This window comes from Scyliorhinus canicula, chromosome 14 (genome assembly GCF_902713615.1).
Source record: "Scyliorhinus canicula chromosome 14, sScyCan1.1, whole genome shotgun sequence".
NCBI classification, from domain to species: Eukaryota; Metazoa; Chordata; class Chondrichthyes; order Carcharhiniformes; family Scyliorhinidae; genus Scyliorhinus; species Scyliorhinus canicula.
This window is the reverse complement of record NC_052159.1, coordinates 120,900,537-120,913,873: the sequence shown is the minus strand read 5'-3', so window position 1 is coordinate 120,913,873 and position 13,337 is coordinate 120,900,537. Positions and strand designations below refer to the sequence as shown.

Below are 13,337 nucleotides of genomic sequence, written 5' to 3'. Positions count from 1 at the left end.
ATCACTAAAATTATAATTTTTAAATGAATCCTGGAAGCAACTACCACAATGCAATAAAAGCAGAAAAATGTTGGAAATACTCAGCAGCTCTGACAGCATCTGACGAAAGAGAAACAGAATAATATTTCTAGTTGTGACCTTACATCAATCCTGCTGGACAGTCCCAGCATTTTCAGTTTTAATTTCAGATGTTCACTCCTTCAATATTTAATGCATTCAGCAGTCTGTAAACACAGCTATAGCGGAACTTACTGTATGGGAAAATGGTTCCACAATTTCACATTGTGGCTGATTACATCTGTTAATATCCAGATTCTTCTCCCACTCTAACCAGTTGAAAATGAAATGAATGAATGAAATGAAAATCGCTTATTGTCATAAGTAAGCTTCAAAAGAAGTTCCTGTGAAAAGCCCCTAGATGCCACATTCCAGCGTCTTTTTGGGGAGGCTGGTAGGGGAATTGAACCCGCGCTGCTGACCTTGTTCTGCTTTACAAGCCAACTGTTTAGCCCACTGTGCTAAACCAGCCCCTCAATTAAACCTTTCTCACCCTCCTCACTCTAACTGGGTGACTCCATCAAAATGGTTACTCTCCTTCTCCCTCCTCTAGCCAGTTAACTTGGTCAAATTGGTTAATCTCTCACTCCCTCCTCTGCTTTAACTGGTTAACCAGCTCAAATTTGTTAAACTGTCTCCCCCTTCCCCACTCTAATTGGTTAACCTGATTGGTCAATCTCCAACCCCCACTTTAACAAGGTAACTCGGCAAAATTGGTCAATCCCTCCCAATCCTTCACCCACTCTAACGAGTTTAACTCAGTTAAACTGGTTAATTACACTCTCCTTCCCCCCATTCTAACTGCCTAACCCTTAATCATGTTTTCACTCCACACTCTAACCAGTTAACTTTATCAAACTGGTTAACTCTCGACCTCGCCCACTCAGTTTAACGGGGTCAAACAGGTTACTCTCTCCCTCCTTTGCCCACTCTTTATCAGTTGAATCGGCAAAACTGGTTCTCTCCTGCCCCCTACTCAAACATGTAAACCCATTCAAACTAGTTAATCTCTCCCCCTCCACATTCAACCTGTTAACCTAGTCAAACTGGTTATCTCTCTCCCCCCACCTCATTCTAACCTGTTAACCCAGTCAAACTGGTTAATCTCTCGCCCCCACCTCATTCTAACCTGTTAATTCGGTCAAACTGGTTGATCTTCCCCACCCAATAACCTGTTAACCCGGTCAAACTGGTTGATCTTCCCCACCCAATAACCTGTTAACCCGGTCAAACTGGTTGATCTTCCCCACCCAATAACCTGTTAACCCGGTCAAACTGGTTAATCTCCCCCACTCTAACCTGTTAACTCGTTTTGTTCACCAACCGCCTGTGGCGCACGTGGGGCCACCTCCGCAATTATTCCGTTGCTTAGCAACCGAGCTGATTGTCCGGTTATGGCGGCCCCGCTGTCACCGATTACAATTTAATTTACTTTAGTCTGTCTTTTTCAACAACAAAGTCCAGCTGATTAAAAACAAAAGGGGAACAAAGGACCCGACTCAATCGGAGTCGGTCAGTCGGAACACCGGGTTCGGGAGGAAGGAGCGGAGCGCGGGCGGCCATTAGCCTGGGCCGCTGGGCTGAGGAGGTACAAACACCTCAACCACAGGCCCTCCTATCTCGGTCTCTCCATTCCCAAACCTCTTTGGTTTGCCACAACATTTCGCAAATTGTGACAGGAAATTAGAATTAGATATTCCGCCCATGTTTGCACTGATATTTTTACCTATCCAACTTCACGACCATAATCACACTTGTCATTGAAATTATTCGATTTTGATTTTTACCTTCGCAATTGGACAAAATAAACGATGTGGTTCCGTCTTTCCTAGAAGCGTCCTGCTTGCTATCCTGAGTTAGAAATCTTCTGCACCAAGCAAGAGATCAGGATTTCCAGTCAGAGTGGGAGGTGTGGCAAATTGGAAACAGGTTTGTCAGAGGACACAAATAAGAACTTGGCAGCTATGTGGGAAATTGAAAGAAATTAGAAAATAATGTTTTAGTAACAAAGAGTGCACATCAGAAGTAGTTGCATTTGTTGTGCTGATACACAGCAATAAAGGTAGCAAATAATGCTATTAAAAAGGAAAGCAGAATCCTTCATCTTTTGGACTGAATGTTAGAATCCGAAGGAGAGGAGGTAATGTTGAATGTGCACAAAACTTTAGTTAGGCTTCTGACTATTGTCAGAATTATTATCTGACAATAATAGTTGTTAACCCGGTCAGACTGGTTAATTTCCTCTCCCCCCCCCCCCCCCCCCCCCCCCCCAAAATCTATTAACCCGGTCAAACGGGTTAATCTCTCTCTTCCCCCCCACCCCACTCTAACCTGTTAACTCATTTTGTTCACTAACCTGTGCTGTGCTGTACTGTTCTAAAAAAAAACCAAATGAACAATTGTTGAACTATTATCTTCAATTTTGGGTACCCTGATATCGGAACAATGTAATACAATGAAAAATAATTTCATGTTAATCCACTGGAATGTTATTAGGTTTACAGTTATGAGGAAAGACTTTCCCCCTGGAGCGGAGACAGTTGAAGACAAGATTAGACATACTGTTCTATGTCTATGTCTATTAGTAGCGATTGGTAGTTTCCTCTGGTCAGGGAGGTGATAATAAGATATAATATAATAAGAATGAAGGCAGAGGTGGGAATAAAATTATTTACAGAGTTTGTCCAGTTTTCTGTCTCTTCCTATTTATATGATTCTATGATTCTGTTTATATGGTCTTACCTCTGATGTCCCCCATGGATTTAGATCCTTGCCTTTGTGATTCCTAAACTGCCTTACACCAGTACTCTCCTGGCTGGTCTCCCACCTTTCATCTTCTACCCAGGATAAACTTAAGGTCATCCATATCCTAAGACACAGCGAGTATCCTTCCCCCATCACCCCTTTGTTTGCTGATGAACCTTATGTTCATATAATCCATAGAATCCCGATAGTGCAGAAGGATGCCATTTGGCCCATTGAGTCTGCACCAACCCTCCAAAAAAGCACACTACCTACGCGCCCTCCCCTGCCCTATTCCCGTAGCCCAGGGCACTGATTATAGAACATCTTTGAACTGTGGAGAAAACACTGGAGCACTGGAGGAAATCCACGCAGTCACACGGAAAATGCGCAAACACGACATGCTCGAATCAAATCTGGGTTCCTAGCGCTGTAAGGCAGCAGTGCTAACAACTGTGCCACCATACGTGTCCTCGTTAAACAATGCCTTAATTTTAAAATTATCATCTTGGTTTCCAGGTTACCCATGGCCTCAGCCTTCCCTATTTCCAGAATCGCCTCCAGCCCTAAAATTCTCTGAGTGATCTACTATGACTCCATGGGCTGGATTCTCCGATTTGCAGATTAAGTGCTGATGCCGGAGTGGGAACAGTAGCGCTTTATGACACAAAAGACGGCGCAAAAGCTGTACCGATCCTCCGTTTCGGTGGGGCGGGGGGGGGGGGACAAGCAGCCACGCAGCGTAAAGCCCCCGGCTTTATCTGCGGATACAGCCGGAGAATGGTGGGTCCGTGGCAGTGCATGTGCACAGCGATGGCCTGCAGTGGGCCACGCCGTACAACATGGCGCCGGTCTTGCATGACCCGGCCTGCCAGATACTGTCCCCCAGTAAACCCCCTCGCATCCCAGAGCACCCCCCCCACCAGCGCCCAGCCCCCGCCAAAGACTTCCTACCCGTGGCGTGGCTCCCACCCAACTGTGTTGGTGCTGGACTCAATCCGCAGCCACCACGCTGGGTTCACGAAAAAAAATAGTATGAGTGACCAATGCCGAAGGGAACTCGGTGCATCGGGGAGGGCCTCAGGTGGCGTCCTCAGGAGGCTGTCCATACGGCATGTGCCGTACTCCTCGAGTACGCCGTTTTTGAGGGGGCAGAGCATCGCAAACACAGTGCCACGCGCAATTTTGCCGCAAACGAGGATTCTCCGGCCGATTGCCGAACGCAAATCGTCTAACCTTGAAAATTCCAGCATTTTGGTTTTCTATCGAAAAATCTGTATGGATCTCAGAGTCAAATTTGTTTTATAACACTTTTGTGAAACACCTTCGAAGTTTTATTATTGTTTAAATAATATTTTATTCAGGCATTTTCATAAAAAACAAACCAAGGGCAGAAGCACAATTATACAACATGATAAATAACCAACACCTGTTTCCCCCGTGCTCCCCACTCACCCTCTCCTTCAATCCAGCCTTCCCCATTTTAACTCCCTTAGCCCCTCCCCTCCCTCTGCTGACTCCTCAATCCTGCTTAAACAAGTCAACGAACAGATTCCACCTCCAAGCGAACCCATCAACCGACACCTCGGTCCATACGTCCGCAAACCCCTGTAAGAACCCCTTCAGGTTCGGACATGTCCAAAACATGTGGATGTGATTCACGGGCCCTCAGTGCACCGCCCACACCTCTCCTCTGCCCCCCCCCTCCCCCCCAAAACCTACTCATCCGCTCTACCATCATGTGTGCCCTGTGATGTACTTTAAACTGGATGAGGATTAGCCTCATGCATTCACCCTCCGCAGGGCCTCAGCCCACATCTCAGCCTCCTTCTCTCCACCCACCTCCTCCTCAACTTCTTCTTTATATCCACCAGACCCCCCATCAGCTCCTTGAGGACCTCAGCCACCTTCCCCTCTCCTATCTCCTCCTTTGACAGCACTTTGTCCTGCAACCCCAAGGGTGGTAGCCCAGGGAAGGACAGTATTTCTCTCTTCATAAAATCCTGAATCTGCAGATACCTGAAGCCGTTCCCCCAGGGCAGCTCATACTCTTCCTCCAGATCCTCCAATTTTGCAAAACAACTGCAGAGGTGCTGTTGGCAATGCCCTTAAGCTACAAGAAGCTGCCTCCATGCCAACCCCTCCCCCACTACTCATTTTCCAACCATGGTGATGTTTTCCGCCCAGTAGTAGTTCATTATATTCGGCAAGGCCAGCTCCCCACCTTTTCGTCCCCACTCCATAAAAGCCCTTTTGACCCACGAGGTCTTCCCCGTCCATACAAACCCAGGGATCAGCGCGTTGACCTTTTCAAAGAACAACTTCGGGACAAAGATCAGGAGGTTCTGAAATATGAACTGAAACCCTGGCAGCACCGTCATCTTTACAGTCTGCACCCGACCCGCCAATGACAGTGGCAACACATCCCACCTCTTGAAGTCCCCCTACATTCCTGCTCCATAGCGAGTTCAAATTTAACTTGTGCAACTGCACCCAACCACCCTTCCCATACCTTGAACGGCAACTCCCATAACCTCCTCTCTTGCCCTCTCGCCTCAATCGGGAAATACCTCGGTCTTTCCCAAGTTCAAATTATACCAGAGAACTGGCCAAAGTCCTCCAAATTCCTTCCTCATAATGTCCCCAATGCACCACCACACCGGCGTCCGAAATATATAACATCAGGTCAATCCGCATACAGCGAAACCCCTGTTTGCTCAACGCCCCCTCACCCCCCCCCCCCCCCCCCCCCCCCCCCCCCCCCCCCCCCCCCCCCCCCCCCCCCCCCCACCCCCCCCCCCCCCCCCCCCCCCCCCACCTCCTGCCCCATCCCTTTCCACAATCTCTTGACACTCTGAGCGCCTTTGTCAGTGGTTCAATAGCCAAGGCAAAAAGCAACGGGGAGAGCGGCACCCCTGCCTTGTCCCACGATGCAGCCCGAAATATCCCGCACTCACCCAGTTCGTCTGCACGCTTGCAGCCGGTACCTTGTACAGCAGCCAGACTCAGTCCACAAACCCCTGCCTGAACCCAAACTGTCCCAGCACATTCCATAAATATTCCCACTCCACCCAGTCGAAAACTGTCTCCGCATCCATCGCCACCACCTACACCACCAGAGGCATCATAATCACGTTGAGCAGCCTCCTCACATTTGCCGTCAACTGTCTCCCTTTCACAAACCCCATTTGGTCCTTGCCTATCACCCCCGGGAAACAGTCCTCAATTCGCGAAGTCAATACCTTTGCCAGTAACTTGTCGTCTACATTCATAGCGATATCAGATGGTACGTTCCACACTACTCTGGACCTTGTCCTTTTTCAATAGCAAAGAGATGGATGCCTGCAACAGTGTAGGGGGAGTTCCCCTTTCTCCTTAGCCTCATTGTATGCCCTCACCAGCAGTGCCCCAGATGCCCCCCCCCCCCCAAACCTTCTACAAAACTCCACTGGGAACCCACCCAGACTCAATCCTTGCACCAATTCCTCATCCACCCTGGAAAACTCCAAGCCATCCAGGAACTGTCCCCCCCTCCCCCCCCCCCCCCCCCCCCCCCCCCCCCCAGGCGTATGGGGGGGCCGACTCATACAATCCCCTGTAAAAAGACTCGGAACACCCCATTCACCCCCACCGGGTCCAACATCACCCTTTGATGCACGATCAATTGCACAAAGACGAGAGTTGAATACAACAGAGGGCTTTATTGCTCTAAGATGTATGGCCTCCCACAGCAGCTGGCGAAATGGCTGCAGCATCGAGGACACACCCATTTATACTCTGCCTACTGGGCGGAGCCAGCAGGCAGGGACTACCGACGTACCTGTAGTACAGGTCCTACCATACATCACCTAATATAGGTGCAACAATGGTTTACCACACCCTTCCCATCCCGTACTTCACTCTGCCAATCTCCCTTGCTTCCTCAGCTGGTGGACTAGCATCCTACTCGCCTTCTCACCATACTGCTATACTGCCCCTCTGGCCCTCCGTACCTGTCGCACTGCCTTCCCCATGGACACTAATCCGAACTCCATCTAGAGCCTCAGCCTCTCCTTCAGCAGCCCTACCTCCAGGGCTCCGAATACCTCCTGTCCACCCTCAGAATTTCTTCCACCAGCCTTGCCATCTCTGCCTCTTCCACCTTCTCCCTGTGTGTCTGAATTGAAATAAACTCCCCCCAAATCACGCCTTGAGTGCCTCGCACAGCATGGCAGCCATGACCTCCCCTGTGTGATTGAGCTCCACATACCCCTGGATGGCTGCCCTTACCCGCTCACAGACTTCCTCATCCGAATTATCCAAATGATGATACTAAATTTTGCAGTCCAGAGGTAATCAGCAGCCGTACACCAGATAACTTCAAAGAGCCGTTTCTATTCACCGCGGGGCTGCAACACAGCTGTAACTCAAGTGAAAAAGCAAACTTCTCTTACAAAACCCATCAAGCTTTCAATCATTAGTGATACAATTAGCTCATTACGCCCCTCCTTTAAGTAATTATTTTCTTCCCAGGATTAGTAATACAGTTAGTTTCATAGCATGGCAATTCTTATCAAAAAGTCCTGAGGAGTGAATCTTCCCCTGGCTGTGTCTCGTTCCCACCACAGATTCTCACAGACGGTCAAGGTCAAGGGGCTGGTTTAGCTCACAAGGCTAAATCGCTGGCTTATAAAGCAGACCAAGCAGGCCAGCAGCACGGTTCGATTCCCGTACCAGCCTCCCCGGACAGGCGCCGGAATGTGGCGACTAGGGGCTTTTCACAGTAACTTCATTGAAGCCTACTCGTGACAATAAGCGATTTTCATTTCATTTCATGATAATGCCTTCTCACAAGAACAATTCATTTAACAAGGCACTTTCACATGGCTGTTTAACTTGACATTCCATTTCCCGTCAAGCTCTGATTTAACTTCACCAAACTCTCATTCCATTTCCATCATGCTCTGATTCTAACTTGAGCCAAACTCTCATTCCCCCCTTTTATCATTTCGTGATAACATCTAATCCATAGCCACTTGCCTCAGTCTTTCCCATTCTAACTGCACTTCTATCATTTTCCTCCTTCCCTCTGCATCTTCTTTCTCATCTATTAGGCTCATTTCATGTTGCCGTATTAACTGTTGGGGAATTACTCCTTCACTGACACTTTTACACAAGCATTTCATTAGGAAGCTAAGCATGGTTATTACCAGTATTACCACTCCCAGGATCACTAATCCATGCACCAGGTAAGACCCCCATGATCCGCCCAGATACGTGTTTACATGTAATTCCCTTTTCTGCCTTTCGTTTACGTTATGCCTTGTCCTTTGAAGGGTTAATGTTTGATCCCTTTCACTTTCCTGCCTATAAGGGTTGTTCTTCACTAACACATCTCTCCCTTTATACTTTGTCCTGGCGGTACTATGCCTGTTTTTGCAACTATAGTCCCAACTACATCCAATCCGATGGCAGGGCAAACTTCCTTTAGTTCTTCCATCAAGGAGCAGGGTTTGGTGTGGTCGTCACACGTAGGCCGAACATCCGTCCACCGGGGTCATATTCCAGGATCCTCCTTCCTCAGGGTCATTGTTGATGCAGCGTAAAGTGTCGTCCCGACACAGGTGATGGACTCGTTTTCCGCTGCCTCCACAGGTTCTTTGCTTGGCCTCCCCATTTGTCTCCAAGAGTCCATCAGGATCATGTTGATAAGTAGGTACTTCATCCTACAGGCTGGGTGGAACTGTAATCTAGGGCTTGGAAACAAAAAGGTTACTTTTCATTTTACTTTAAGGCCTTACAATAATGGATGTGGGTTCAGGCATTCCCCAGTCCTTTCCTAATCCAATTACGAATCAGGACATACTCTCCCGGATTAATAGTGACAGAAGGGAGGTATTTCTTCATAAGCGGCTCGCACCCGTGAATGGAGGCCTTTCAACACCTTAGTTAAGGTTATCACATAGTTGGCCATTTCAGTAGTCATTGTTTTCTTGATCCCAGGGGGTGCGAAAGGGTCTGCCGTATAGAATTCCGGCGGGACTCAGTCGTGTCTTTCCGGACGGGTTTGCACGCATCTGGAAGAGGGCAATAGGCAATAATTTGAGCCAAGTGGCTCCAGTCTCTAGTCTCTGCCTGTAGTTTTGCCAGTTTCGTTTTTAATGTTTTAAAGGCAGCACGGTAGCATGGTGGTTAGCATAAATGCTTCACAGCTCCAGGGTCCCAGGTTCGATTCCCGGCTGGGTCACTGTCTGTGCGGAGTCTGCACATCCTCCCCGTGTGTGCGTGGGTTTCCTCGGGTGCTCCGGTTTCCTCCCACAGTCCAAAGATGTGCGGGTTAGGTGGATTGGCCAGGCTAAATTGCCCTTAGTGTCCTAAAAAATAAGGTTAATGGGGGTTGTTGGGTTACTGGATAGGTATACGTGGGCTCTGAGTAGGGTGATCATTGCTCGGCACAACATCGAGGGCCGAAGGGCCTGTTCTGTGCTGTACTATTCTAATTCTAAAAAATGTCTGATTAGTTCTTTCTACCATTCTCGCTGTCTGGGGTTGGTACGCATAATGTAATTATTGTTTTATTCCCAGCTGAGTACAAAATCCTTATTGATCTGTCCCACAAAATGAGGTCCATTATCAGAGCTTAATCGATGTGGAATCCCAAATCTAGGAACAATTTCTGCATCAAAACTTTTACCACGTGGAAGCTTTGTATCCACAGTGGGTAAGCTTCTATCCACTTACTAAATACATCAACAATAACCAATACATGTTATAACATTGGCATCTTTCCAACTCAATGTAATCCATCTGGAGTGTCTCAAAGGGACCCTCTGGCAATGGGGTTTTACCCATTTCACAGGGTATTGCTTTCCTAGGGTTATATCGCTGACATACCAGTCAGCGATGCTATATGTTTTGTGCTATTTCCTGCAGTCTTGGATGCCACCAAGTCTTCAGTAATATATCACCCATAGCTCGTGCACCACAATGAGTTGCAAAGTGAACACATTCTGTGACCCAGGCTGCCAAGGCGTCGGTCATACAAGTTTGTCCTGCCGGGGTGACCCACAACTTAGTTATGTGATCATAATGACACCCCAAATCTTCCCACAACTCTTTCATACTTTTAGGAGCGTCCTGCAACTTAAACGAGTAATAGTTGGCCTTGGCTTTTCCGAGGGAGACGGCTTGGTGAGCTTTTAGTCTGACTCATAATTCTTGGCACCACAATCTCCTTCCACTGGGAGGCTTCTTTGGTTTGGTGGTCTGCCTGTGTCTTTCCTAGATCTGTTGGGGGTTTTACCCGATGTATGGGCAATGCCTTTTTATAACCGCCATTTGTTTGGGCAGCATCAGGGCAAGTGAGAAACTAATGCCTTGTGTGAAATTTGTTTGCCGGCGGATGGTCAAAATTTCTCTATTTTTCCATAATTAGCCAACGTCATGCGTGACTCCAAAGGCATATCTAGAGTCTGTCTAAATATTCACCCTTAAATCCCTTCCGAGGACACAGGTGCGAATTAGGGCAAATAACTCGGCTTGTTGGGCTGAGAACGGGGTTTCAAAGGCTGCTGCCTCCAAGGTTTGCCCGTCCGATTTACTGTCGCATATCCTGATAAACCGCTCACCCCTTTCACAGACGGAAGCACTTCCATCTCTTGAACATGGTCAGGTCCGGGTCGTTAAGAGGGGCAGGTCCTCCCTGACAGGTGAATCTTCCTTTATAAGTGACATGCAATCGTGTCCAGGGTTGTTCCTTGCTCAAGGGTGGATTGGCGAGAAACTTTTGCAGGATAATAGTGGTGCAATGGTGGAATGGAGCTTGGATGTTCAAGAGATAAAATCTCATACTTGTTCTGTCAAGCCATGGTGAGATGCTGAGTTGGGAGCTGGCCTAGTAAGGCGGTGACTGAATGAGAGCCCAGGCTGGGAATAGCTTGTTTTAGCGGACTACTGCCTCGTACATACCCATGCTTGGGTCTCATAAGACAGTTTACAGGAAATGTGGCTTGTTCAGCTATTTTGTGGTCATTAATATCTAAGTTATTCTATCTTCGCATTAACCCTTTGCATGTCTAGTGAATTTACCATAGAAGTTTTCCTGTCTAAATCAAGTCACGCATTATTGATTATACCCTCTTCTAACCCTGTGTCCGTCGTCATGCCCCTCAAAATCTAATGGCACCCATGTCATGGCAGCCTGCTTCATAAGTGGATTGTGGATAGCACAATCGCTTCACAGCTCCAGGGTCCCAGGTTCGATTCGGCTTGGGCACTGTCTGTGCGGAGTCTGCACATCCTCCCTGTGTGTGCGTGGGTTTCCTCGGGTGCTCCGGTTTCACTTCCACAGTCCAAAGATGTGCAGGTTAGGTGGATTGGCCATGATAAATTACCTCAGTGTCCAAAATTGCCCTTAGTGTTGGGTGGGGTTACTGGGTTATGGGGATAGTATGGAGTGTTGACCTTGGGTAGGGTGCTCTTCCAGGAGCCGGCTGCAGACTCGATGGGCTGAAGGCTCCTTCTGCACTGTAAATTCTACTGAAATAACAACCTTACTTAAAACACTGTACATATTTAATTCATATTATGAACAATACCGAAACGCACAAGAAGCAGACACAAGTTGTATACGCATCCGATGTCTTTCCCCGAATGTAGCTGTAGTCAAGCATTAAAATAAGCTATGTCCTTGGTCCAGTCCCTGACTGCTGGGATGTATATCTCATCAATAAAATTATCTAAAGCGCCAGAGTTCATAGGCAACACTGCATCCTGTGTACATGAAGTCAATAAGTCCATGCTGTTCAAGCGCCTTGAAGTGCTTGTAGTGTTCTGAGATCTCAAGAGTCATCACACGTCTCCACAGGTGCTGCTGTCATGCCAGCCTTTCCTGAATGTTTAACCTAACAAATTGAAAGGAAAAGTGTCCTGGTCGTCACCAGGTGTAAATGTTGCCCGTATGAAACTTTTCCTGTATGGGCTCCGAACACTTGTGTTATGCAGGGGTAGTTGTCCCTTTATATATATATATATGCCACAACCTTTCATATCCATTTTATAATAACTCCAAATGTCTCAAATTCCTGAAGCTTCTGCAAATATTCGTGGCACCTATAGTTACTTGTAATTATCTGCACTAAACGTCCTATGTTCTAACACCAAAGGTCCATTCTGCATGGGACAGAGTGGCTTAATTAATCTGAAAAATCTGAAAATTCAAAATTTAAGATTGTAAATTCCAATTAAAATGCATCTCAGCTGTGTGGACTTTTCAAACTTTATCAGAATTAAAAAGGCCAGAGCTCACAGGCAAACCCAGCATGGGAGTGTCAAGACATCTTCTGGATTATAAACAAAAGCTTGTTGAAACGGTAATTTCTTGCAGAGACAAAAGGGGCGTATAGTGGGTGGCTAAATTGGAATGATGCCATTCGCATCTCTAAATGTTTTTTTTTTTATATTTTTCACTCAAATGGATGGGAGTAAAAGTTGGATTGCTGCCAAATTCCCGTTATCCAAATCTCCTAGAACGATATGTTCTGTTCTCTCTCTGGAGGTGCTTTAATCAGAGTTACTTTTCTGAAGTTTTCATTTCCAAGCTAATTTTGAACAACTATTTTAAAATATCAAACACAATATGTTATTGAATCTCTGACTGAACCAATTTTGCGCAAGTATCGTGGTTCTTTCCAGACGAACAGGTCATGGACATATTTTATTTACACATCTGCTTATTTTATACTTAATTCTGCAATCTCATAATCAAAACATCTGCGTTGTGAGACAGGTTAGTTTTACCCTACTGATGATTATTTGTGTCAGGGAAGTTTTAACCCTGAACAATGAAACACCGGCTTAATCATATGTCATATGAATTGCACTTGTCATCTGTATTTCAATTATCCTAACTTCCACTGAACACCATAAAACTATATTTTTTTATCTACATACGTGATTTTGCACCCTGATTAAATTCGCTTGTGTAAAGTCAAAGTCGAAAATGAAATATGAATTCTTTCCCTCTCGTTAAATTAAACACTAGGAAAATTAAATATGAATTCTTATTCCCTCTCTCTTCTGTCTATCTCTCTCCCTCTCTATGTAACTCTGTCTGTCTTTATGTTTTTCTAAATTCACCTATAGTTTTTCGAATTCCCTTTATACCAAAGAACCTTAAGGGCCAATATTCTAAAACGGCGAACAGGGAACTCCCTCCCTGACTCCAGTCAGGCCTCTGTGAGTGCTAATCGGTGTCAAACTCTCCTTTCAAGTTATCCCCCGGTATAACTCATACCTTCACTGAAGAATTTTACTACTTACCCCTTAATGGCATTGATGTCCCGGGTCCTGCGTTCTTACAAGGAAGTGAAGTAAGCTAATAACCACTTTTTCAGGTTAAATTATTTATTATTAAATACTCTTTTTTATCTCATTAAATTAAAAAACATTATTTACTTTTTGATGTTGTCTGGTTGGTTGGTGAGGCCTTAAGACCTCTCTCTCTCTTCTTTCACTTTCAAGCCTCCTGGGTCAATCTCTCCTGGTGCAGTTTTCTCTTT

At 46.4% G+C, this 13,337-nt stretch overlaps 1 protein-coding gene across 10 annotated transcripts in view; it reads right to left on the bottom strand.

The window, feature by feature from the left end:
* LOC119977574 (zinc finger protein DZIP1-like) overlaps positions 1-2,079 on the bottom strand; it is a 374,976-nt gene extending 372,897 nt beyond the window's left edge. For 2 of the 10 annotated variants that reach the window (XM_038818669.1, XM_038818674.1), the window contains exon 1: positions 1,845-2,077. The gene's annotated coding sequence lies outside the window, so the exon portion shown is untranslated. Of the gene's footprint in view, positions 1-252; positions 319-1,356; positions 1,456-1,844 lie in introns of those variants that run through there. The other 8 variants (XM_038818665.1, XM_038818672.1, XR_005463223.1 and 5 more) reach the window with 7 other exon arrangements.
* Positions 2,080-13,337: the final 11,258 nt, after the last annotated feature.